This window comes from Phyllostomus hastatus, unplaced genomic scaffold (assembly GCF_019186645.2).
Source record: "Phyllostomus hastatus isolate PE091 unplaced genomic scaffold, TTU_PhHast_1.1 phas_scaffold_129, whole genome shotgun sequence".
Lineage (NCBI taxonomy): Eukaryota > Metazoa > Chordata > Mammalia > Chiroptera > Phyllostomidae > Phyllostomus > Phyllostomus hastatus.
This window is the reverse complement of record NW_025334009.1, coordinates 34,558,011-34,585,574: the sequence shown is the minus strand read 5'-3', so window position 1 is coordinate 34,585,574 and position 27,564 is coordinate 34,558,011. Positions and strand designations below refer to the sequence as shown.

Sequence of the window (27,564 nt, the reverse complement as noted above, 5' to 3'; positions counted from 1 at the left end):
TTATTATTCACTCAAGAATTCTTGTAATAGGGAGCTATTGAAGGTTAAAGAAAATATAGCAAAATTCTTTTTTTAAAAAAGATTTTATTTAGCCCTGGCTGGTGTGGCTCAGAAGATTGAGTGACGGCCTGTATACCAAAGGGTTGGTGTTTCAATTCCCAGTCAGGGCACATGCCTGGGTTGTGGGCCAGGTCTCCAGTAGGGGGCACACAAGAGGCAACTGCACATTGATGTTTCCCCCTCCCCCTCTGCCTAAAAATAAATAAAATATTTTTTATTAAAAGATTTTATTTATTTTTAGATAGAGGAGAAGGGCGGGAGAAAGAAGAGGAGAAGGGAGGGAGAAAGATTAGAGAGAACCATCAATTGGCTGCCTCTCACATGCCCCAATAGGGAAACTGGCCTGCAAACCAGACATGTGCCTTCACTGGGAATTGAACCTGCAACCTTTCTGTTTGTGGGAGGACACCCAGCCCACTGACACATATCAGTCAGAGCTCCAGCAAAATTCTTGAAGTAACTTAAAAGTTTAGCAGTGGGGGATTGGCTTTTAAAAAGTAGCCCCTCCATGTGATTGAATGCTCTATAGCTATAAAACAGAATGAGGAGCATTTTGTTTACTGATGTCAGGTAAATGGGTAAAGTTAAAAAAAAAAGGTGCAGTTACAGTATGTATGGAATTCTACCACTATTATTTTTTTTAAAGGAGGCAGTAGAATATATGTATTTTTTTGCTTATAAGTGCAGTATTTCTGAAAGGATACCCAACAAACTGGTATACATTGATTGCCTTTGGGAGGAGAAACTTAAGGAATTGAGTGGTAGGGTGCTTTCTTATATATCTTCTTGTGTTATATTCATCAGGAAAGGTGAATATAATAAATGCATATAATTAAAATAAATTCAGCTGTTTTGAAGATTAAAAAAGATAATGTTCTACTTTTCTACTTACTACTTACATTTATATATAAACTACATTTATATATCTTTATAATTTACATTTATAGATCTTTATATAAAAGATATATATATACACATACATGCACACACACAATTTTCAGGTGACATAACTGGGAGTTGTAGCAGACATTAATTCTATGTGTTAAATAATAGGATTCAAGTTCAATATTAGACAAAATGGACACTAATTACAATATTGAGTTTAAATATCATTAAAACTTTTTAAAAATTGGATTTATTGTGTCTTCTACATTGACTAGTACTGTACTCATACCTGTACTGCAGTTAATGCATAAGTGGATAAGATGGAGGTCTCTACTCATTTGCATTAATTTTGGGTTAAACTAAGCCTTCTTCACCACCATTCCCCCTACTGGAAGTTTTTATATTATAGAAATCGCTGGGCTTAGCATCAGAAACAAAACAAAACAAAGCAAAAGTGGGTGATCTTAGCTTTACCACTTACTTACCAGTCACCATATGATTTTGAGCAAGGAGTTTAACCCTGATGTGAAGGAATATTTGGTGAGCACCTGCTCTGGGTATGACACTGTGTTAGGCCTATTAAAAATGATAGTTGCCCTGACTGGTGTGGCTCAATTGGTTGGAGCATTGTCCCATAACCAAAGGGTTGTGGGTTCGATTTCCAGTAAGGGCACATACCTAGGTTGTGGATTCAGTCCCCGGTTGTGGGGCATATGGGAGGCAACCAGTAGATTTTCTCTCACATCGATGTTTCTTTCTCCCTTTCTCTGTTTCTAAAAGCAGTGAAAAAAGTGTCCTCAGGTGAGGATAAAAAAAAAAAGATAGTCAAAGTTGATGGAATGCTTTATAACCCTGTTATGTCATTTTTTTATTATAATAAGTTTTCAGTAAACTTACAAAACAAATTTATGGAATCTTTACAATGTATAAGCACTATGCTAAGCCTTTTATATGCATTATCTCCTAATTCTTTCATAAAGTCTGTGAAGTGGTATTGTCTCCAGTTTATGTAAGAGTGAACATGGATTTTAAAAATGGATCATGTATCCAAGGTCACACAATTTGTGAGTAATAGAGTTGGTATTCAAACTCTGCTTTGTCTGACTCTAAAGTGTCCTGCTCTTCTGTATACAAAGACCATTATCAGCTTATTGGTTCTACTTTTGTGTAACTTTTACTTTTGTATGTTACATGCTCTCACCTTAATCTACATTTAGCTAGATTCAGCCTCAATACATTCATTGCCTGATGATTTGAGTTCTTACATGGCAGCACTGATGGTTTGCTGCCACCCTTGGTGGAAAAGCTACTGTCAAGAGTATTAATTTGGTTGCCTTTTTTTTTTTTTAAGATTTTATTTATTTATTTTTAGAGAGGGAAGAGAAGAAGATAGAGAGAGAGAGAAACATCAATGTGCGGTTGCTGGGGGTTATGGCCTGCAACCCAGGCATGTACCCTGGCTGGGAATTGAACCTGGGACACTTTGATTCCCAGTCCGCGCTCAATCCACTGAGCTACACCAGCCAGGGCTGTTTGGTTGCTTCAAATCAGAGTATTTGGAGAGTTGCTCATCTGCCCTCCATTTTTTAAAAGATTTTATTTATTTTTATAGAGACAGAAAGGGAGGGAGAAAGAGAGGGGGGGAAACATCTATCAGTTGCCTCTTGCATACACTCTAACCAGGAGCCAGGCCTGCAACCAAAGTGTGTGCCTTAATTGGGAATCAAACCAGTGACCTTTTGCTTTGCGTGACAACACCCAACCAACTGAGCCATACTGGTCAGGGCTCAACTGTCCTCTTGATTGCCTTAGTACAAGTAACCCAAGATCCTTGGCGTGGAATTATAAAATATACTTCTGTGATCTGAGGGAAGACTTGGAAGGATTCTCTTAAGATAGGGAAATGGGGGCAGGGGTGGGGTGAGGTATTACAGGAGCCCAGAAGAGCAGTGAGGTTAAATTTGCACTAGAAAGATACTGAACATTTTGGATATTACTGGGTTTCCAAGAAGAATAGAAATATCCTGAGGAACAGAAGAGCTTCCTTAGTTGTGTTTAAAAGGGCTGTGTTTGGTGATAATGTATAATGAATGGTATGTAAGATTAAAATTTTGGCTAGTTTTCTTCTGTGAGGAAAAATGCTGCTTTTAGAAAAAGGTAGCACTCCTGCTATTTTCAGGTTTTAAAAAATAAAGTTAATGGGAATTTACTTTCAGGCACGTTTTCACCTTTCCTGAGATGTCCCTAGTTATTTAGTAGTAACCATATGCTATTTGTAAAAAATTCAGATAAAGAAGGAATGTAGTGTAAAAAAGTGAAAGTATCCCTTCAGACCTTTCCACTCCTACTTCCTCTGCTCTTCCATTCCCTTTTGCCTTCCTCAAAGATAACTAGTGTTGTACTTAGGCATATAGCTTACATATCTTTCTCTGTATATTTTCATAGTTATAATTTATTTGTTATTTTTAGTTATAATGTATTTTTAAAAGGACTATTTAACATTTTCTATATCTCTTTTTATTAAAGTTTTCAAAATCAGCTGTTGTTTTTCAATTTAACACACTTTTTTTTTCAAACACCTATTATGTGTTTAGGTATGTGCTACATAAACTTCTTTCTTTTTCCTTTTTTTTAAGATTTTATTCATTTTATTTTTAGAGAGAGGGGAAGGAAGGGAGAAAGAGAGGGAGAGGAAATATCAGTGTGTGGTTGCCTCTCACATGGCTCCCACTGGGGACCTGGCCCACAACCCAGGCATGTGCCCAGATTAGGAATCAAACCTGCGACCCTTTGGTCCGCAGCCCACTCTCAATCCACTGATCTACACCAGCCAGGGCGCACAGACTTCTTTCTTAAAAAGATTTTTGAAACCTAGTCAAATTGGAGAGGAACTATGTGGCGATTCAGGGGTTACCTAGAGACATAAATGTGGTTGGGGAAATAGAATTATCTCATAGAACCTCAGAATTTAAGAGGAGATTTAGGGATTGCTAGACTAGGAAAATGGGTCTCTAAGATCTTTTTTTTAGTGTTTAGGATGAATATTTTCAGTCTTCATTGTTTCCACTTATATAGAGGGTCACTCTCTTTGTGAAGAATATGGAGATATTTTTCTTCATGCTTCAACTTTTTCCCCTCTTCTTTCCCTTTTTCTATTCCATATGTCTTTCTAATTTTGTTTTCATATTTGTTATGTATATATATATTGAAAAGATTCTATTTATTTATGTTAGAAAGGGGGAGGGAGGGAGAAAGAGAGGGATAGAAACACCAATGTGCGGTTGCCTCTCATGTGCCCCTTGTTGGGGACCTGGCCTGCAACCTGGGTATGTGCCCTGACTGCAAATGGAACTGGCAACTCTGTGGTTTGCAGGCCAGTGCTCAACCCATTGAGTTACCACCAGCCAGAGCTGCATGGTATTCTATCATATGATATAACGCGATCTTCTTTTGTTGGATATTTTTGTTATTAATTACTTTACTTTTGCTGTTATGAGTAAATTTAGTGAACATCTTTAAAATAAATCTTTATGTACAGCTATATATTATTTCTTGGGGATGACGCATTAAGTCTTGGAATTAATTACTGGTATTTGCTTCTGTATCTCAGCTACTGGGTATATGTGAAAAAATTCTGTACTTTTTTCTTTTTTATGAAAATGTTTTGTCTCTTTTCATTTATTTTTGGTTATATATTTATTAAGCATTTGTTGTGTACTACTATCTGGAGTCTACTGCTGTCCAGACTGTCCTCCCCCCAATCCCTGCAACAACTCGATTTTGTTTTATTTTTTTATTGTTATTCAATTGTTGTCCTGACCTCCACCCCATCTCCTCAAAAAATTAACCACACTGTTACTGTTTTTACTTTATGTAAGTTGTAGAGAAAGTAGGTGAGTGGTTAAACTACTTCATCTGACGTGGGATTTGAACTATACGATTCCGAGCAGCTGCACTCCCTAGCTTCAGAGGACAGTGCCTTAAACACTAGGCTACCAAAATATCACTGGCAACAACTTTATTGATGTATGATTCACATGGCATACAACTTATCCATTTGAAATGTGCAGTTCAGTGGTTTTTACTATATTCAGAGTTGTGTAATCATACCAAAATCAATTTTAGAAAATTTTTATCACCTCAAAAAGAAACATTTTAGCTACTATTGTCCAGGCCTGTCCCTACCCTCATCCCTAATCTATGTCTGTAGATTTACCTATTGTGGACATTTCACATAAATGGAATCATATTATATACAGTCTTTTTTGACTGGCTTCTTTTACTTAGTGTAAAGTTTTTGAGGTTTATTCATATTGTCTCATGTATCAGTACTTCCTTTTTATTGCTAAACTATTGTTTCCTTCTTTCAGTTCCTTTAATAAATGTGTTCTGCTAAGTCTTATGGCTATTAATCAGATTATCCTTGCCCTAGGTTTGCCTCTCTATATCACCTAGTTGTTAACATTTTGCTGGATATTTATTTTTTATTTTTTATTTTTATTTTTACTTTTTTAAAGATTTTATTTATTCATTTTTAGAGAGAGGGGCAGAGAAGGAGAAAGAGAGGGGGAGAAACATCAGTGTGTGGTTGTCTTTCCCATGCCCCATATTGGGGATCTGGCTTGTAACCCAGGCATGTGCCCTAGCTGGAAATCGAACCAGTGACCATTTGGTTCAAAGCCTGTGCTCAATCCACTGAGCTACACCAGCTAGGGCTTTGCTGGATATTTATTAATCTCTAAGAGTAATGGCATTGAGAAGGAAAAGATGTGATTCTTGAAGCAGGCAGTTTAGTTGTTAGTATCATTGGAAAGAATTTATTTTAGCCCTAGCTGGTGTGGCTCAGTTGGTTGGGCATCATCTTGCAAACTGAAGGGATGCTGGCTCAATTCCTGGTCCAGGGCGCATCCCTGGGTTGCAGGTTCAGTACCCATTTGGGGCGTGTGGAAGAGGTAACTGATTGATGTTTCTTTCTCATGTGACATTTCTCTCCCTCTCTTTTTCCATCCCTTCCCCTCTCTCTAGAATCCAAAGAAAAATGTTTATTTTAAAAGCAGTGTGAAACTAATGGGATAAAATTAAGAGAAACTTGGGAATTACTACAATATTTTACTTTTCATGTTTTGCCACAACCTTGTTATTTATTACATTTATTTGAGCTAATACTGTCTATAATATCAATACATTTCAACCTAAATTAAGGAGAAAGGCAGTCAGATGTAAAATTGGAGTGTCAGAAAAGAGAGTTTTCTATTGAGAGCATGCCTATCCTAAAATGTGGTCCAGAGTAGTTCCCCACAAAGAATTTCTTTACTTCAATCTCAGGTGTGTGATTTGTAGTGTTGCCTTATTTTAATCTCAGGTGTGTGATTTGTAGTGTATGTATTATAAAGAATGATTTCTCAATTAATCAGGCTTACAGGAACATTTAACTCATGTGTTGTCTCTTATAAAAGAGATTGGTTCCTGAAGTGTTTGTTTGTTTTTGTCCGTGATGGGCATTTTCATGAATATATAGTTTTTTCCCCCCCACATAAATATATTAAGATCTTTTTCATGAACATGGGAAGTATCACTTTAGACAGACTATGTCTTTATGTTGAATTTTCAGGAGATAGAACTGGTGTCCTAAGAATTTATGAGTAGGTTTAGTTGTCTTGATGCATCGCTCAAAAGTGTGAGCCTGTGCTGATTGCCGTGTTCACTGTGCTATCCCACAGAAAGTGAGAGTTAATAACATGTGGGCTTGTATTTTGTCTTCTATTTTTCTATTAATTCTTTTTATTGTATTTTAGGAAAGTATTGAATTTCTACAATTGGGGAAACCACCCCTAGTTCTTTACTACTAGACAGTTAGAAAAGCACAGAGGGCTGTCAGACGCCCAGGCTCCAGCTTACAGGAGCTTCTAGCTCAGTGGATTTAAGTTTTTAAGCTTTCTTTAAAATGGAAATTTTGATGGAGATAATTTAGATTTATGTGCAGTTGTATTAACTAATACAGACATTCTTTGTATATTTGACTAGGTTTCCCCCAGTGGTAACATTTGGTAAAATTAGTAGAGTATCACAACTAGGATATTGACATTTATACAGTCCACTAACATTATTCAGATTTCCCCAGTTTAAACTGGGAATTTTATGTGTGTATAAGTTCTGTACAGTTGTATTACCTGTGTAGGTTTTTGTATGCACCACCACAGTCAAGATACTGAACAGTTCAACACTATAAGGATCTCTTGTGTTGCATATTTATAACCACACCTACCTCTGGCACCCACAGCTCCCACCTTTCATTCCCCTCTGTGGTCTTTAATCTCTGGAAACCATTTTGCCTTTCAAAATTGTTATATAAATGGAGTCATACAGTATATAAACTTTTGAGATAGTTTTTTTCCCTGACATAATTCCCTGAAGATTCATCCAAGTACATGTGTTAATAGTTTGTTCCTTTTTATTGCTGATTAGAATTCCATGATATGGAAGAATCAGTTTGTTTAATCATTCATCTGTGGAAAAATTTTTAAAATTATATTTTATTGATTATGCTATTACAGTTGTCCCAATTATCCCCCCTTTTCCCCCCTGCACCCATCATCCCCCCACTCCCTCAGGCAATCTCCACAGATTGTTCTGTCCATGGGTCATTTGCTTAAGTTCTTTGGCCACTCCATTACCTGTACTGGACTTTATATTCCCGTGGCTATTCTGTAACTGCCTATTTGTACTTCTTAATCCCTTTACCTCTTTACCTATTCCCTTATACCCCTTCTCATCTAGCAGCCATCAAAACACTCTCCATATCCATGATTCTGTCTCTGTTCTTCTTGTTTCCTTAGTTTGTTTTTTAGATTTAATTGTTGATAGGTATGTATTTATTGCCATTTTGTTTATAGTTTTGATATTCCTTTTTTAAATAAGTCCCTTTAATGTATCATATGATAATGGTTTGGTAATGATGAACTCCTTTAGTTTTTCTTGTCTGAGAAGCTCTTTATTTATGCTTTCATGCTCAATGATATCTTTGATGGATAGAGTAGTCTTGGCCGTACGTCCCCGCTTTTCATGACTTTGAATATGTCATGTGAATTCCTTCTAGCCTGCAAAGTTTCTTTTGAGAAATCAGCTGACAGTCTTTTGGGAACTCCTCTGTAGGTAACTAACTACTTTTCTCTTGCTGCTTTTAAGATTATCTCTTTATCTTTAACCTTTGGCATTTTAATTATGATGTGTCTTGGAGTGGGCCTCTTTGCATCTATCTTGTTTGGGACTCTCTGTGCTTCCTGGACTTGCATCTCAATTTCCTTCACCACATGAGAGAAATTTTCTATGATTCTTTTTTCAAAAAGATTTCCAATTTCTTGCTCTTTCTCTTCTCCTTCTGGTACCCCTATGATGCTAATGTTGAACTTCTTGAAGTTGTCCCAGAGGCTGCTTATACTGTCCTCATTTTTTTTTTTTTGGATTTTTTTCTTATTGCTGTTCTACGTGGTTGTTTTTTGCTTCCTTATGTTCCAAATCATGGATTTGATTCTCAGCTTCATCCACTATACCATTGATTCCCTGTAAATTGTTCTTTATTTCAATTAGTGAATCCTTTGTTTCTGACTGGATCTTTCTTTATGCTGTTGGGGTTCTCATTAAGTTTCCTAAGCATCCTTATAACCAGTGTTTTGAACTCTGCATTTAATAGATTGCTTATCTCCATTTCGCTTAGCTCTTTTTCTGGAGTTTTGATCTGTTCTTTCTTTGGGGCACACTTACTTGTCTCCTCGTTTTGACAGCTTCCCTGAGTTTGTTTCTTTGTATTAGGTAGAGCTGCTATGACTCCCTATCTTGGTAGTATGGCCTAATGTAGTAGGTGTCCTATAGGGACCAGTGGCCACCCCTATCATCCAAGCTGGGTACTTGATGTGTTCCCTTCATATGGGCTGAGTACACCCTCCTCTTGTAGTTGAGTCTTAGTTGCTGTAGGTAAATCAATGGGAGGGATTTACTCAGGCCAATCAGCTACAAGGATTGGCTGTAATCACTGACTATCAACCCCCCAGCCTCTGTGGAATATCAGCTGTGCAAGGGCAGGGTGGTGGTGCTCTGATGTGGTTTGTAGTTGTCCATTGGGTAGGTAGGCTGTGGGCCTTCCCAGGTGGTGCAGGGACCAGCCTCCACCTCTGGTCAGCCTCCACCTGTGTTTTGCTCGGGGCCACCCTGCCTGAGCTATAGAGCAACCTGAGATGGCTGTTACTTGTGCTGGGTTTGGAGCTTCTCAGGTAAAGCCTAACTGTGAATCTAGGCTGGCTGGGGTTAGTGCTGTACCTGGGGCCACTAAGCAAGAAGTAAGGTGGGGCTGGGGGCTCCCTGAGGCCAACTGTTGCTTATTTGAAAGGATTTAGGAAGGTGTGAAGCTTGAGCCAAGATCAGCCATTCATGTGGAAAAAGATACTCTTCACAGCTGTAATTTGGGTGGGGTGGAGCCTTAGGGGATCTCCAGGGCAGGGCAAACAGTGTTAGCCAAGTTGATGGAATCTCACATATGGCTCCACTCTGCCTGCTCTGTGGCTCTGCCTGCCTTTCTGTCTGGAAGAAGGCTGTCCCCAGGCTCCCGCCTTGATGCCAGACTCTGTTCTATTCTGTATGCGATTGGTGTCTTTTAAGTTGCTACTGCAGTGCTGGAGCTCAGAAGGAGTGAGTCTGAGTAAGTTTCTATGTGGGTTCTTTAAGAGGAAGTACTTAAGACTTCAGAAGTTCCTTCTACCACTCAATCCCTGCTGGTTTTTGCAGCCAGAAGTTATGGGGACTTATCTTCCTGGCACTAGTACCCTGAGCTGAAGGGGGATGGTGTGGGGCTGGGAGCTTTCACTCCTGAGATACCTGTCCTGAATTTTTATCGACCACACATGGGTGAGGGACCAGCCTGTTCCATGTCTGCACCACTCCTATCAGTCTGGATGGATGTGGTTTCTTTAATTCTTTAGTTGGCATACTTTCATTCAACTTGATTTCTGCCAGTTCTGAGTGATGGTGGTTCTATAATTTACTTGTAATTTTGATGTGGTTGTACAAGGAGGTTAGCTGGGTTTACCTATGTCTCCATCATGATTGGAAGTTGGAAAATTTGGATTGTTTACAGCTTTTGGCTGTTACAGATAAACTAGAGATGAACATGTCTTTTTTGTATGAACACAGGTTTAAAAAGTTTTTTTCTTATAGATTAAAAAACGCATTTATTGTTTTGAGAGAGGGAGAGAGAAACATTGATTTGTTGTTCCACTTATTTATATATTAATTGGTTGATTCTTGTATGTACTCTGACCAGGAATAGAACTGTCAACCTTTCTTATCAGGACAATGCTCTGGCCAACTGGGCTACCTGAAAAGGGCCTTTATTACAAAAATTACTTATTGATTTTTTTTTTAGAGAGAGACTTTTCGATTTGTTGTTCCACTTATTTATGCGTTTATTGATTGTTTCTTGTATGTGCCATAACTGGGGATTGAACATATAACCTTGGCATATCGAGACAAAGCTGTAACCAACTGAGCTGCCTGATTAGGGCCTGAACACAGATTTTGTGTGAATGTAAGTTTTTGGGTTGTTTTGGATAAATGCCCATGAGTGAAATTGCTGGGTCATGTGGTAATTGCATGTTTAGTTTTATAAGAAACTGACAGAAGTATCTTTTATAATACAAAGAGTAACAGAAAAGCCTTATATAAGGAAGCTAGGTGCAGTATACGTGTATGAACAAATCCTAGCTGAGCTGCTATTCTGGTGGCGTAATCTTTGAGTACCACCTGCTTGATCACCACCCAGGGACTGTGCCAACCTTGTCTGCTCTCCTCACCCAGGTAAAATTGAGGACTAGACAGGTGAAATTTCTCTCTTCCCTCCCTCCCTCCCTTCCTCCCTCCCTCCCTTCCTCCTGCTGTTAGTTATCCCAATTTTTTTCCCTTTTGTCACCCTCCAGCCAGCCCACCCCCACTTACCCACAGTCAATTCCCCTCTTCGTTGTACATGTCCATGAGTCATTCATGCGTGTTCTTTGTCTAGTCCCTTCTTCCTTCCACCATTCTGCCCTCTCTCCTCTCTGCCTATAGCTATCAGGTGTTCCATATTTTTATGTTTCCGGTTTTATTTTTCTCATTAGTTTATTTTCATTAGATTGCAGTTATAAGTGCGGTCATATGGTATTTGTCTTTTGCTGAGTGACTTATTTATAATTATTAGTTTTGAAGTAACTTTAAAAAAAGATGTTTAGAAGTGATATTAGGCTTGTTACAGGTAAAGCTGGTAGGAACTCAGATTTCTTGGTTCCTAGTTTTTTGTTGCATTTATAAAGTAGAGTTATACTTTTATATGTATTGTTTGAATGGTTAAGTAGTCCTGTAAGGTCTGAAGCGATAATATTCTGCTGCTTCACTCCCTTCTCAAGTAATTATACTAGAGAATTTATTAGCTTTTATATAATTTTATAATAAATTGTGTCCCTTTTATTTCTCTTTTATAACATAGTATTCTATATAATATATATATGGAGTTATTTAAAATGTTTAGCTTGTCTTATCTATACATTTTATTTCAGAGTGGTAAAGGGAATGTTATAAAATATTCATTATTTATTTTAAAAGATTTTATTTATTTTTAGAGAGAGTGGAAGGGGGGGGAGAAAGAGAGGGAGAGAAACATCAATGTGTGGTTGTCTCTCACACATTCCCCACTGGGAACCTGTCCTGAAATCCAGGCATGTGCCCTGACTGGGAATCGAACTGGTGACTGTTTGGTTCACAAGCCGGTGCTCAATCCATTGAGCCACACCAGCCAGGGCAAAATATTTGTTATTTTTAAAAAGACAGAGTATTGGGTTTAATATGACTGAGAACATCTAGGATAGGTGGGATCTAGAATTGTAGCACATAGGAAAACTTGTTGGGAGGAAGCCTGGCTCCTTGGAGAAACTTAAAGAGGCCATATATAGCTTGAGAGGAGAGAGAGGGGGAGAGGTATAAAATAAAGAGATGGGTAAGATGAGTCCAAGAGGGAGACAGGAGCCATGCAGGACCTTGTAGAAAGAAGCTTGGAGGGTTGTTTGACTAGAAAAGACACTGAGAAGTTGTGAGATTTAGAGTTGCTTGACCAAGTGGAATTCATAGTTGAAATTGACTTTAAGATCGTATAATTTAGACTTCCGGCCAAGATGGAGGCATAGATAGACACACTGTGCCTCCTTGCACAACCAAAAGGACAACAATTTAGAAACAAAAAACAACCAATACTGCCAGAAAATTGAACTGTATGGACAACGAAAAAGTTAAAGAAGATATATTCATCCAGACCGGTAGGAGGGGTGGAGTCAGGTGGAGAGGGGTTGTGGCAAAGCGGTGGTTGGTGGACCCAGCGAGGTGGTGGATTGTGGAGGGGTGCAGTGCACAAGGCGGCTGGTGGACTGGGTGGTCCCACATTCCCGAGCAGATTAACCAGGTGAAACGGGAGTGAGACAGACCACACAACTTAGCGTCCCAGTGCAGAGAAATAAAATCTCAAAACACCAACTGAAAACATCTGTGGGGGTTCAGGTGCTGGGAGTTCAGGTGCTGGGAGGAACTCCCAGCCTCACAGGAGAGTTTGTTGGAGCAGCCCACAGGGTCCTAGAATGTACACAAACCCACCAACACAAAAGTCAGCACCAGAAGGGCCCAATTTGCTTAGGGGAAGCGGGGGAAGTGACTGAAATCTGGCAGAGGGTGGAGCAAGTACCATTGTTCCCTCTCAGACCCCTGCCCCACATACAGCGTCCCAACACAGCAACTGGGTTGCCTCGTCCTGGTGAACACCTAAGGCTCTGCCCCTCACTATTGTAACAGGCATGTCAAGACAAAAAAAAATGGCCCAAATCAAAGAACTAATCAAAGCTCCAGAAATAATACAACTAAGCAAAACTATTAGATGCACAGTTCAAACAAAACACTGGTAATCAGGATGCTCACAGAATTGGTTGAATTTGGTAGCAAATTAGATGAACAAAGGAAGGCTATGCTAAGTGAAATAAAGGAAAATGTACAGGGAACCAGTAGTGATGGGAAGGAAACTGGCACTCAAATCAGTGGAGTGGACCAGAAGGAAGAAAGAAACATCCAATCAGAAAAGAATGAAGAAACAAGAATTCAAAACAATGAGGAGAGGCTTAGGACACTCCAGGACATCTTTAAACGTTCCAACATCTGAATTATAGGGTACCAGAAGGGGAAAAGGAAAAGCAACAAGTGGAAAAATTATTTGAACAAATAATAAAGGAGAACTTCCCCAAGCTGGCAAGGGAAATAGACTTCCAGGAAGTCCAGGAAGCTCAGAGAGTCCCAAAGAAGTTGGACCCAAGGAGGAACACACCAAGGCACATCATGATTACATTACCCAAGATTAAAATGAAGGAGAGAATCCTAGAAGCAGCAAGAGAAAAGGAGAGAGTTAACCTTCAAAGGAGTTCCCATCAGACTGTCAGCTGATTTCTCAAAAGAGACTTTGTAGGCAAGAAGGGGCTGGAAAAAAGTATTCCAAGTCATGAAAGGCAAGGACCTACATCCAAGATTGCTCTACCCAGCAAAGCTTTCATTTAGCATGGAAGGGCAGATAAAGTTCTTTTCAGATAAGGTCAAGTTAAAGGAGTTCATCATCACCAAGCCCTTATTATATGAAATGTTAAAGGGACTTAGAAAAAGAAGATAAAAGACATGTACAGTAAAATGACAGCAAACTCACAATTATTAACAACCACAACTAAAACAAAAACAAACTAAGCAATCAACTAGAACAAGAACAGAACCACAGAAATGGAGATCACATGGAAGGTTAGTAACAAGGGAGTGGGAGAAAGAGAGAGGGGGAGAAGGTACAGAGAATAAGTAGCATAGATGGTCGGTAGAAAACAGACAGGGGAAGGGTAAGAATAGTATGGGAAATGTAGAAGCTAAAGAACTTATAAGCATGACACATGGACATGAACTAAAGGCGGGGAATGTGGGTGGGAAAGGGTGTGCAGGGTGGAGGGGAGTGAGGGGGGAAAATGGGACAACTGTAATAGCATAATCAATGAAAATATTAAAAAAGAAAACAATAAAAGTGATGTTTTAAAATTAAAAGAAAAAAGATTGTATAATTGAACCATCCCATTTTACAAATAAGAAAGTGGAAGTTAAGGGAACTTTCCCAAAATCAGTGGCGCTAGCTCATTGTTCACACTTGACTTACCAGGCAGAGGGGTTAAATTTTAGATATTTGGGAGCATTTCAGGTTTTGAGCAAGAGAATTCCGAGATAGAGATGGCTGGATGGCTGTGTGCACCCAGGAGACGGTGAGATAATAGGAAGCCATAAAATCAGGGCCCCATGCATCAGGATTTGAATTGGGCCACCAGCTTACTAGAATCTTCATTTCATTGTCCTGCATTGACTTTTTACCTGGTTATGTAGACTTATAGTTCCCTGCAGTTCATGTTCCATATATCAAAGCTCTTCTTCAGCAACATGCTTTGATGACTGTACTTTTAAGTAATACTGCAAATAAGGAACTAGGAGCTCCATGGTTTAGATCTTGTTTAGAAGATTATTTTTAAAAGGAGTTTGTGCACTTAATTCTCTGTAGTATTACTCATGGATTGGTCCTAATGTAGTGCATCTTCTCTCCCAGATGAGGTGAATAAGCAAGCCCTCAAGAGTTCCTGGTACCATTTGGTGACTCACAGTGAGGGCAGTCCCATTGTTAGGAGCAAGTAAATAACAGTCTCCAGGGAGACTTAACCACCTTCTGTTTTTTAACCTACTTTACCTAAATATATATTTAATAGTTGGTACATGCATGTTATATAAAATATAAAATGGACATAGTGAAATGTAAGTTTCCTATATCTGTTCTCCCAGCTATCCAATTCTTTCAGAAGGTAATCATTCTTTTAAGCATTTTTGTATGCTGTTCCTTAGATAACCTATTTTTAGTGTATACACATAAAGTCCCAATCTTAGAGAGCATTTTTTTGTATCTTTGCTTATTTAACAATATATTTGATGTTATGTATCTGTAGGTATAGAATTCTCTTCCATGGCTTCTTAGTATTTCATTGTGTCAGTATAATTTTTCTCTATTTGCATGTAAATGTATGTTTAAATTATTTCCCATCTTTTACTATAGTTTTGACTAGTTTTAAAGTGGCCAGATTTGAGATCAACCTGTGGAAGGTATTTGTGGAGATAGTGAAAGGAAGATTGAGTTAAGAAAGGAAGATGAGTAGAGAAAGTCTTAGAGATAGCTAGAAGGAGCATGAGGGGACAGAAAAAGTTAAGGAGATAAGAATAAAGGATAGGTGTGAAATAGCCCATGTTTTCTTAAGGCAAGTACTAAAACCCAACACTCAACCTTTCTGTACTATCTTGGAACCAGATTGAGTTCATAGTTATTAGGCATGTGGTCTTGGACAGGTTATCCATTTTTTCTGTGCTTTCATTTCCTCATGTAAAATGGGATAAATGGGATAATGACACCTCACCATGTGATAATTCATATAAAGCTGTTAAGTATAACATCTGTCCACATGCATCCACATTGAGATAGCTTTCTGCTACCTCACCCACCAACTTTGCCCTTATTCAGCCTTTTTCAGCTCAGGTGTACTCCTTCAAGAAACCATCCAGGTTAAACTAAGAGCCCTGCTTCTGTATCCTATACCTTTGTCTTACCTTTTACCCCATTTGTAGGGAAAATTAAGTCAGTCATGCTCCCTCACCCAGATGTCCCGGTGACTGTGGCTTAGCAGTGGCTTAGCAGTGTTCATGTGGCCTTGAGTAGGGGCCTGAATGCAGAGAAGGAAGTTCTGTCATATAAGTAGAAGGTCAGTTTTGGTATCTTGCCGGCTTTGTGTGCACTTAGTATATAAGGGAGTTGGGACTTCCCGCAGCGTGACTTGTGGCTTGCTGTGCATGTGGATTTCCCCACCAAGGAATAAAGGAACGTCAGACATGCCCACGGCTCCTCAAATTTTCTTCCATCTGCCTGAATCCCATGTGAACCTGCCCAGCCTACAACTGTTGCAGGACACCATTCCTTTGAAATTTCTATATCTGGTTATTTGCCCCTATCTGAGGGTGGGGAATCATCTCTTGTAATGTCTTGTGTAATTTAGTTTCACCCTGCAGCCCCACTAAAATACTTGGCATAGTACCTGGCACCTAGTAAGCACCTGATAATGTTTGAATTGAACTGGGAAAAGCCTTGGGCCTTAGGAACATTGACCCTAGAGAAATGCTAATCTTCCCACCCTTTCCCCAGCCACACAGTTTTCATTCTCTGAGGAAAACAGTGGTTAAAAATGCATTTTCCTAAGTGTTTATTTCCTAAGTTTATATACTTATATATGTATTTATGAATTGCCTCTTCCTCCCTTAAAAATAAAGCAGTAGCATACTCTAAATATTGTTTTGCATATCATAGTTACTCCAACAATGGAATGATATTCAGTTCTAGTCATCATTAAATTCTTTTTCTTATTTTAAGATAATTGTAGATTTACATGTGGTTGTAAGAGAATGCAGAAGAATTTTGGTTACCCTTTACCAATATGTCCCCAGTGGTGACATCTTGCATAACTATAGAACAGTATCACAATCAGGAAATGGACTTCAATATAATCCATTCATATTATTTAAATTTCACCATTTTACATGCACTTATTTGTGTATTTATTTCTATGCAGTTTTATCACATGTAGATTTGTGTGATCATCACCACAATGGAAATACAAGTTAGAAGCAACAAACAACAAGTGTTGAAGAGGTTGTGGAGAAAAGGGAATCTTGGTGTACTGTTGGTGGGATTGCAGACTGATACAACCACTATGGAAAACAGTATGGAATTTTCTCAGAAAACTAAAAATGGATCTGCCTTTTGATCCAGCAATTCCACTGCTAGGATTATATCCTAAGAACCCTGAAACATCAGTCCAAAAGAACCTATGTACCCCAATGTTCATAGCAGTACAATTTACAATACCCAAGTGTTGGAAGCAACCTAGGTGCCCATCAGCAAATGAATGGATCAAAAAACTATGGTATATTTACACAATGGAATTCTATGCAGCAGAAAAAAAGGAGCTCCTACCCTTTATGACAGCATGGATGGAACTGGAAAGCATTATACTAGTGAAATAAGCCAGGCAGTGAAAGACAAATACCATTATGATCTCACCTTTAACAGGAATCTAAACAACAAAATAAATAAACAAGCAAAATATAACCAAAGACACTGAAATAGAGGACAGGCTAACAGTGACCAGAGGGGAAAGGAGAGGGAATTTCAGGGGAAAAGGGGAAGGGTTTACAGGAACAAGTATGAAGGACACATGGACAAAAACTAGAGGGGGGGTTGGAAATGGGAGGGAGGTGGGGAAGACTGGGGGGTGGGCGGGGGATGCGAGTAAAAGACAGAAAACTGTACTTGAACAACAATTAAAATAAAAAAAAGAAAAGTTAGATCACAAGAGTCTCTTGTGTGACATTTTTATAGCCCTAGCCACCTTCTTCCCTCCCACCTTTGTAGCCTCTGGTGACCACTAATCTTTCTGGTTTTGTCATTTTAAGAATGCTGTATGAACCCCGGCTGGGTAGCTCAGTTGGTTGGAGCATCATACTGATGGGCCAGGGTTGTGGGGTTGATCCCTCCCTGGTCAGGGCACATACAAGAATCAACCAATGAATACAATAAATAGGTGGAACAACAAATCAATATTTCTCTCTCTCTACTTCTCTCTTAAATCAGTAAGTGAAAAAAAAATTTAAAGAATACTATGGCTCTGGCTGGTGTGGCTCACTGGATTAAGTGTGGGCCTCCAAGCTGAAAGGTCGCTGGTTCAATTCCCATTTGGGGCACATGCTTGGGGGGGTGGCCCGGGTCTGCAGTTGTGGGTGCCTCTCTCAAGAGGCAACCAATTGCTGATTATCTCACACATCATGTTTCTCTCCCTCTCTTTCTCCCTCCTTTCTCCTGTATCTAAAAAATAAATAAATAGCCCTGGTTGGTGTGGCTCAGTGGAGTGAGCACCGACCTGGGAGCCCAAGGGTCACTGGTTTGATTTCCAGTCAAGGCACATGCCTGGGTTGCAGGCCAGGACCCTAGTAGGAGGCATGTGAAAGGTAACCACACATTGATGTTTCTCTCCCTCTCTTTCTCCCTTCGTACCCCACTCTAAAAAAGTATATAAGTAAAATTTTTTTAAAAATAAATAAAATCTTAAAAGAATACTATGTGAATGGAATCATCTAGTGTCTGACCTTTGATTGTTGGGTGGTTTTTGCTAATTTCCTTTAATCTGAAGCAATTCCTTTGCCTTTTTTTGATCTTTAATAACTGATATAATTGGAAGGTACAGGTCATTTTATGCTGTGAAATGTTCCTCAATTTGGGTTTGTCTATTTTTCATGATTAGATACAGGTTATGCATTTTTGGCAGAAGCACCACATAAGTGATGTTGTGTGTTCTTCAGCATAAATAAGATGACAGTTCATGCCATTATTGGTCATTTTAACTTGGATTGCTTGATTAAAGTGATGTTGGCTTGATTTCTCCATTTAAAGATACTAATTTTTGCTTTTGTCATTAAAAAGTATTTTTTGTGGAAAGATACTTTGAGTCTAAGTAAAGAGCCCATTCCCTATCAAACTGTCATCAATTTTAGCATCCATTGAGTTTTTCGGTAGATTAATCAATTGTTATTATGGTTGCAAAATGGTGATAAACTTTTTTTTTAAGATTTTATTTATTTAAGAGAAGGGGAGGGGAGGGAAAAACGATTGGCTGCCTCTTGTACACCCCTAACTGGGGACCTGGCCTGCAACTCAGGCATGTGCCCTGACTAGGAGCAGAACTGCTGACCTTTAGGTTTTCAGGACAATGCCCAACCCACAGAGCCACACCAGTCAGGGTGGTGATAAACTTTTAAAGGGCAGCAAAAAGGCAAAGCTGACTTGTATTTCATTATCCAGTTAACAAATAGAAAAAAACAGTTCTTTCATATATATTAAGAATATAAAATGAAGCCTAAAATGGCAAGGCAAGGGTTAAATTTTATAAAAATGGATAATAAATTTAAGCCCTCCCAAAAGTACAATATTTAAGAGAAAAATGTGGAAGTAAGGGATAATTTTCAAGAAGCTAAGATTTGATTGTGAATTATAAAAAGATAAAAGCAAGTTTGAGAATCTGAAGGCAGAGGTAGTTTAAAAATTTTTTAAGAACAGTTTTAGGTTTACAGATAAATTACCAAGGTAGTCTTGAGTTCCCATATAGTCTGCATGTAGTTTCTATTATTAACATTAATATGATATGTGAAGCAGTGTTGATAAATTATTAAGGAAAGCCCATGTTCCATTCAGATTTCTTTAGTTTTTACCTAGTGTGTAAAACACTTTTCTGATCTAGGATCCCATTCAGAATACCACATTGCATTTAGTTGTCATGTTTCTTTAGAATTCCTCTTAGCTTTTTCAAAGTTCCTCTTAGCTACTTAGTTTCTCAGATAGTCTTTGTTTTTGAAGATCTTGACAATTCTGAGGAATACTGAGCAGGTATTTTGCACATTGTCTTTCAATTGGATTGCTCTGATGACTTTTAAAAAATGATTAGACTGGAGTTGTGGATTTTGGGGGAAGAGCACACATACAAAGTACTATTACATCACATCATATCAAGGTGTACTGATCACTGTTGATGCTGACTGTGATCACCTGGCTGATGTAGTGTTTGCTCGATTTCTCCATTATGAAGTTACTGACCCGCACACCCTTTTCATGTTACACTCTTTGAGAGGAAGGTACTATATGTACTCCAAACCTTAGGAGTGGGGAATTACGCTCCATTTCCTTGAGGGAGAGTGTTTATGTACATTACTTGTAATTCTTCTGCATGGGGGGTTTGTCTTCTTCGCTGTACTCTATTTCTTTGTTCGTGTTAGTGTAGACTCATGAATTTTTTTTTATACTTTAGATTATAATCCAATACTGCTTTATTTTATTGTTCAAAACGTTCTAGCTTTGACCATTGGGAACTTTTTCAGTTGGCTCCTGTGTCTTTGACATACCCCATCGTTGTGGCTGGCCTGCCTACCTACCTACCTACCTACCTACCTTCCTTCCTAGCATTTTCTCACTTTCTGATATGAAAAGATATTCAGGGCTGATCTTGTCTCCTGCCTCAATCCTAGGATTGGTCATTTCTCCAAGGAGCTCTGGTTCCTTTTATTGGAGGATGGGAACTAAGATGTGGGCATTAGGTATGCTCATTACTATTGGAATATCATTGCTTCTAGGCTTTCTTGGCTGACAGAGCAAGGAAATGTGGGAATATGTTACTCTGTGAATATACATATTCATATAAATATTTCTATATATGAGTTTATATAGATATTTTTAACTTTAATCCATTCTAGGCTCCTTTTGTTGCTTAACTGTCCTACTTCAACAGGGAGAAAACTGGCTTTTGATTTTCTTAGCACTGGCTTTCACAGAACAGAAGTTTTGAAAATAAAGTCCAACTTACCCTTGTCTTCCTGCGGATCATTGTTTTGGTGTTGTCTAAAAAATCTCATAGCCAAACTCAGGCTTTGCCTAGATTTTCTTATAGAAGTTTTACAGTTTTGCATTGTACATCAGAAATAGCTGTTTGAACTTATAACTGAGAGAATTTTGATCATTTCAGTAAGTAATATATTTTGGCCATTTTCCGCCCTGTTAATTTCTTAGCTGTGAAGTTGATGCCAGTAAAAAGTTGCATTGTTAGAAAAAGAAATGGTGAAGTGAAATTTTAGAACTTCTTGAGGGGTAAATAAAAAGTTAACATAATGTTAGAATTGAAATACCATACGTCATGGTGAAAATGAATCAATCTTTTTCCAGCCCTTAATCCAATTGAGGGTATAAGACATATATAATAAAAATAGTTAACACTATAAAACAACATATAATGTAACGCTTAGTATGTTTTTAGAAACCCTAAAATTGTGAGGAGACCAAGGTTAGTGTCAGTTGGACTAGTAAGGCAGAGTTGAATTAGGTTTTGAAGGATTTGGTGATAAAACTTTCTCAGTTGAGGGACAAGATGTAGATGTAGGCAGTAAGGGAGCTACTAGGAATAGACAAATGGAGATAGTCTTGGATGAAGAATGAGAGGAGATGAAGAAGGAACAAGAGAGGTGTGTGTTTTTGGAGTCAGAAATAAAAGATTGAGTTGGTAATTGAAAATGCTAGCAGATGAGGTACGTGCAGGAATTAGATGCCTCAAGATGATGGATTTAGTTATTTCTTAACTGTTGTTTTTTGATCAGGTAAAAGGTAGTACATTCCCATTATTCAAAATTCAAATGGAAACAAAGATCATATACTGAAGTCTCCTTTCTACCTGTCTCTCAGACAGACACCTAATTTTCATGAGGCAACCAGTGGTTTCAAATGCATTTTTCCCGAGTGCTTATATAAGCAAATACATTATGTATTGATATATTTCCCCTTCCTTTTTTTTTTTTTAGAAAACTGATAGCATACTTAAACATTGTTCTGCATGTCCAGTTTTGTTTTTTTTTTTTTATTGTGGTCTTTCCAAAAAGACCTGCAGAACATTCCATTACGTGGATTTACCATAATGTACCTAACCAGTCCCCTGTTGATGGACTTTTAGTTTACAGTCTTTTGCCATTACAAGTACTCTTGTACTGAAAAAAAAAATTTAGATTTTACTTTGAAACATTTGGTTCACATTCTGTATGGTCCAAAATATGGATTTTGACCAGTGAAAGAAACAATGAAGGCAAATTGACATACTACAATAAATGGCTCACATTGAGAATAGTGGTTAACACATCTATATGTATGCATATAATTTATGTATTAGAGGGCACTTCCACAAAGAGCTGTAGGAGCTTGGAATGCTTGTGCGTAGTATAAAGCTTAAAAATACAGAAGTTTATTGTAAAGAGTAAGCATTTAGTCGCCTTCCTACAGATGCCTGTGATATCCCAGTTTCTTGTATTTTGCTGATGGTGTTCAACATTAAGCCATTTGCAGTTATCACCACTGGCCAGTCACATTGTTTTCCAGGGTGACCCCAGGTATCTCCCATCTTCTTCCTATTCCCCTAATATGAGTTTGTTTTTCTGCTGGCCATTCTAGCCTTTTATCTCATGTTGGTCTCTTTTTACCTCTAACTTATTCCAGAGTAATTTTGAGTAAACAGGCTCTAGGCTCCCTGGAATTCAGGGCCTCCTTTTTTTCAGTCCCAGCCTTGACCAGATAGGGTGTCAACTCAGTCATTCCTGGGACTCCTTCCTAGTGAGCATGTATAGTTATCATGTGGCCAAAGGACTTTAACAGTGATAGTTTTCTGTAATGTGTCAAGTCTGGGGAGGAAAATCGCTGAAGATTTTATAAACAAACACTGGCGTGTTTATAATTGTGTGTTAACATACCTTTCTCTTAATCTATTCAGAAACTGTTGCTCTGCTGATCTAATTAGGGAAATCCTGATTCTTTTTGTAAGGGGAAGAATCCTTTTAAAATGGGAAGTAGAGTTTCTAATGCTGATTTTTTAAAAAAGATTTTATTTATTTATTTCCAGAGAGAGGGAAAGGAGGGAGATAGAGAAGGAGACAAACATCAGTATGTGGTTGCCTCTCGTGCGCCCCATATGGGAGACCTGGCCCACAACCCAGGCTTGTGTCCTGACTGGGGATTAAACTGGTGACCCTCTGATTCGGAGTCTGGCACTCAATCTGCTGAGCCATACCAGCCAGGGCAAGAAATTATTTTAATCACTGTCATTTCCTAAAATATTCATGTGGCTTTTTTTCTATAAGAGAGCAAGTAATTTGTTAGGTTACTTCTATCCTATTTCCTGTCTAGAAAATGGGTTAACTGTGTTAACCTGTATGTTGTGGTTATCTAACAGTAATTTAATGCTCTGCCAATACAATGTGCAATACTAGAGCACTGGCTCTGGTCAAAATTTAGACCTTTGGAATGTCAGGTTTGTACTGCTATGGGGTTGGGACTATCTAGGGCAACATAGACATTCTAAAAATTCTGTCGGAGAGCCTCTGCATTTAGAACTTCATTTTACAATTGAGAGTGGAGACCTAGAGAAGGTGGCCATCTAAGGTGTGCAGGCTGCAGTGGCTCCCTTTGAATCCTAGGCTCCTTTAGCTTTGCATTCATTTACCTTTTCACTTCTGAGAATTGTTCCAAGAGGTTTTTTTATCCTCTTGGTGAATGTGCCATTCTACCCCAACCCATCCCAGGCCTTACTGCAAAAGTATTTCTTTTTCCTTGGCACACATATCTCTTCAGATATCCAGTGACTGAACAAACCTCTAGACATATTGGTTGAGCTTCAAGATACTGGACTAGGTGTAACTGAGAGAGACAAATATGTTCCTTATCTTCAATAATGTTAATGATGTTGGTGTTTATTCGGATTGGGAGGGTGACATTCATTCATAGAAATAAAAGAAGGTGTTTGAAAAAACAAGGGAAATAAAGGCAGAAATTGTTTTTAGAATATTCTAGTTTGATTGACAAAATTTCAAGAAATTCATAAGCCAAGAACACCTGTTTGATTCTAGTTATCAGTCACTGGCATTCTACTTACCTTGATACCAACACTCCCTCTCCCCACCTGGCCATTTTTTTTCAAACAGTGGTGTAATTGTCTTGTTGCAGAGGTGGATACTTTTATTTAGTCAGAAGACTGGAGCTGTGGGTGTTTGTTTACAGTCTAAGATTTTTTTAGGATCTGCTTTCTGTGTTCCCTCAGGGCTGCACCTTGAAAAGGTCTAATCTAGTGTGGTTAAACCAGATCTGAATGTATCCTTTATTCTGCTTTTGGCATTGCTATCAATTTATCATAAGATTTTCTTTTATACATTTCTATTAGCTGAAGAATTGGCCGTGGGGGTAATTGATTCATTTACACATACCTTTCTATATTAGGGTGTGTGAACATTTTCCTATAGTTACTATTTTATCCATGAAGTGTTTATTGAGAAGATATATGCTATATGCTTTGTGAGGTACTGGGATGCAAAGTTGAAGAAGGCTCATGGCTCATGGCTTTAAGGAACTTTAAGAGAGACTAATAGATAATTCACATACTGTGTGTAAATAAGTGCAAATGATAGAGCCTATCCACAGTATTGTGGGAGCAAAGGATGGAGCAATGGTTCTCAAAGTATGGCCTGGGGATTCCTGGAGGTCCACAAGCTCTTTGTCAGACATCTATAAGGTCAAAACTATTTTTGTAACAGGAGACATTATTTGCCCTTAATTTGCTTGTGTGTGTGTGTGTGTGTGTGTGTGTGTGTGTGACGGAGTTGTCCAGAGTCAGAATATAACTTGTGATCATCGCAATAGATTGAAGGTAGAAGCAGAGATGAAAATTTGTTGTCTTCTATTAAGCTTGACATTCAGGAGATTTGCAGAACTATAAAATAGTGTCACTTTTCTCACTAGAGGTTTTGTTTTGAAAATTGTGGTTTTTAAAACTAAAAATATGCTTAAAAATAAAATGTTTTAAAGTAAATATTTGATAGATTTGGGTTTTTACATGAATAAATATATATTTAAATAGAGAGGGGAAGGGAGGGAGAAAAGAGGGAGAGAAACATTGATCAGTTGCCTCTCACAGGCACCCCAGCTGGGAACTGCCTATAACCCTGACATGTGCCCTGACTGGGAACTGAACCAGCAACCCTTTGTTTTGCAGGATGATGCTCAACCAACAGAGCCATGCTGGTCAGGAAAATGAATAAATATTTTTAAATATACAGTTTTAATTTCAAATTCAATAAATATTAATAGATACAGCCTACATAGATAAGAGCTTTTGAGTCTTCAATAATTTTTAAGAGTGTGGAGAAGTCTTGAAGCCAAAAAGTTTGAGAATCACTGGAATATAAATTCCAAACTAGTCTTCAGGAGAGAGGTGGTCAAGGAAGAACCAGTATGAGATGATACCAGGGCTTAATCACAGGTGTTTATAAATAACTGCCAGCTGGAATGTAAAGTAGGAGGGAGTTTCAGAAGTAGGAAGAGGTGGATCACAGAAGGCCTTGTATGCCTGACTGAGAAGTTTGTTTCAGCTCGCACAGTCAGAAATAAGTATCTAAAATGTGTTAATTTCTACCCTTTTGAAGTCTTGTTGGAAGCTATTTTACTACATAAGTATTTTTAAATATAAAGAGATTAGAAGACTGTGTTTCTGATTTTGTGTGATTTGTTAAGTTGGCAGTCAGCATTTTGTATATCTAAGGGTATTCTATACATACTGTTTTAGCATTAACAGCATGAATAATCTATGACTTCAAGTCCTCATACTATCTAAATGAAGTTATTGTATTTCCTATAAAATGGAGATTTCGAGTAACCACTTGTCAGTGATACCAAATGCTTGTAACTTGTTTTTAATGTGTTGGTTATGGTTATAAGCTAATACTAACAGATTTTCTTCTGAACCTGGAAGCTAAGTTGATATGTAAATACAGACCCTAACATTCCAATAGAGGGCCAGTGAGAAAATGTTAGTAATGCTTATCAAATAAGGCATATATAAAGAACATTTACAAGTTAATAATAAAAATCTCAATAATCCAATTTAAAAATTGGCAGTATGTTTAAACATTTTCCAAGGAAGATATACAAGTGGATAATAAGCTATGATCCATTGCTCAACATCATTAGTTATTAGGGAATGAAAACCAAAACCATAATAAAATAACTTCATATTAACAGGATGGCTGTAACCAAAAGATGGACAGTAAGAAGTTTTGCATGTAGGGTTCAAAGCCTCATATATTGCTAGCTGGATTGTAAAATAGCATAGTTGCTTTGGAAAAGCAGTCTGTCAGTTCCTCAAAAAGTTAAACAGAGTTACCATGTGACTTAGCAGTTCCACTCCTGGAGATATATACCCAAGAGAATTGAAACACATGTCCATCCAAAAACATGTACATGAATGTTCAAAGGAGCATTGTTTATAATAGCCAAAAAGTGGAAACAACACAATGTCCATCAACTGGTAAATGGATAAATAAAATGCAATTCATTCATATGGTGGAATAGTTTTCAGCATTAAAAATGAATGCAGTTCTTGTATGTGCTACAGCATGCTACAACTTGTAAGGATGAACCTTAAAAATATTGTGCTAAATGAAATAGGCTAGTCAGAAAAGATGATGTATTATATGATTTCATTTATATAAAATGTCCGGAATAGGCGATTTCAAGGAGAATTATTTGAAATGATTTCAGACTTATAGAAAAGTTTAAAAAATAACACTTAAAGGTATGGATTAAAAGTTATCGTCAAGACTTTCCCTATTTCCCAGTGGAAGAAGTAAATAATAAATGAGAATTATAAGTACTAATAAGTATTATGAAGGTGCTAAAATGATAGAGAATGTCAATATAACAACTTCCAAGCCTTTAGAGAATTTTTATAAAAATTTATTTGAGCCCTGACTGGTGTGGCTCAGTGGGTTGGGTGTCTTCCTGAAATGCAAAAGGTTGAAGGTTGGATTCCCAGTCAGGGCACGTGCCTGGGTTGCTGGCTGGGCCCCATTGAGGGTATGTACAACTGATCAATGTTCCTCTCCTTTTATTTCTCCCTCCCTTCCCCTCTCTAAAAATAAATAAATACAAATTAAAAAAATTTATTTTAGTCAAACATGATACTCTGGGAAGCAACATCTCAGTAGACCCAGAAAAGCTGCTTTTAGAATGAGTTTGCAGTTTCTTTTATGCATTTGGAATTAAAGAGGGAAGGAAGAAAGATTACATGAAGGTGGGAGAAAACAAGGTGGATGTTGGGTTACAGGATAGTTAACAGGATTAAAGATTGCGGGCTCTCTTGAGAGTGGGTTTTTGCTTCTGGGGGGTCTAAAAAGAGGCTTTTCAAAGGCATGTTAACCTGGATGCACAGAAACAATGGCCAGGGCTTGTTTAAACCGTTTACTAAAGAAGTTATATGCCTGCTGCACGACTACCCATCATGACCTACCTAGTTAGGAATTCGTGATTAGCTCACTCTGTGAAATTATTCTCTGTAGAACCCCCTTTTTTGTATACAGGAATGATCTAAGTTATTGTCTCAACTGTGGTGATACACAGAAACCCTCTTAAAAGAAGTAACTTTTTGAGTTGAGACATAAACATTAGAGTCCGATGAGCCCTGGCCACTGTGGCTCAGTTGGTTGGACCAGAGAGTTGTGGGTTCAATACCGGCTCAGGGCACATGCCTAGGTTGCTGGTTTGGTCCTTAGTGGGCACACATATGAAGGGCAGCCCAGTTAATGTTTTTTTCACATTGATGTTTCTCTCCCTCTTTTTCTCCCTCCCTTCTCCTCTCTCTAAATAAATATATATATATATTTTAAATAAGAAGTTGGCCGATGATCTGGAGCAGAACATTCCAAGCTGAGAGAATAGCAAGTACAAAAGCCTTAAGGTAGGAACAAAGTATGTAATGAACAGATAGCAAAACCAGTATGGCTAGAGAGTAGTGAATGAGGAAGAAAGTGGAAGATGAGGTTGGAGGTAGACAA

The 27,564-nt window shown here is 38.1% G+C and overlaps 1 protein-coding gene across 2 annotated transcripts in view; it reads left to right on the top strand.

Annotated features, from left to right (window-relative positions):
- PIK3CB (phosphatidylinositol-4,5-bisphosphate 3-kinase catalytic subunit beta) overlaps positions 1-27,564 on the top strand; it is a 174,917-nt gene that overhangs the window by 11,134 nt on the left and 136,219 nt on the right. The window lies entirely within an intron of this gene.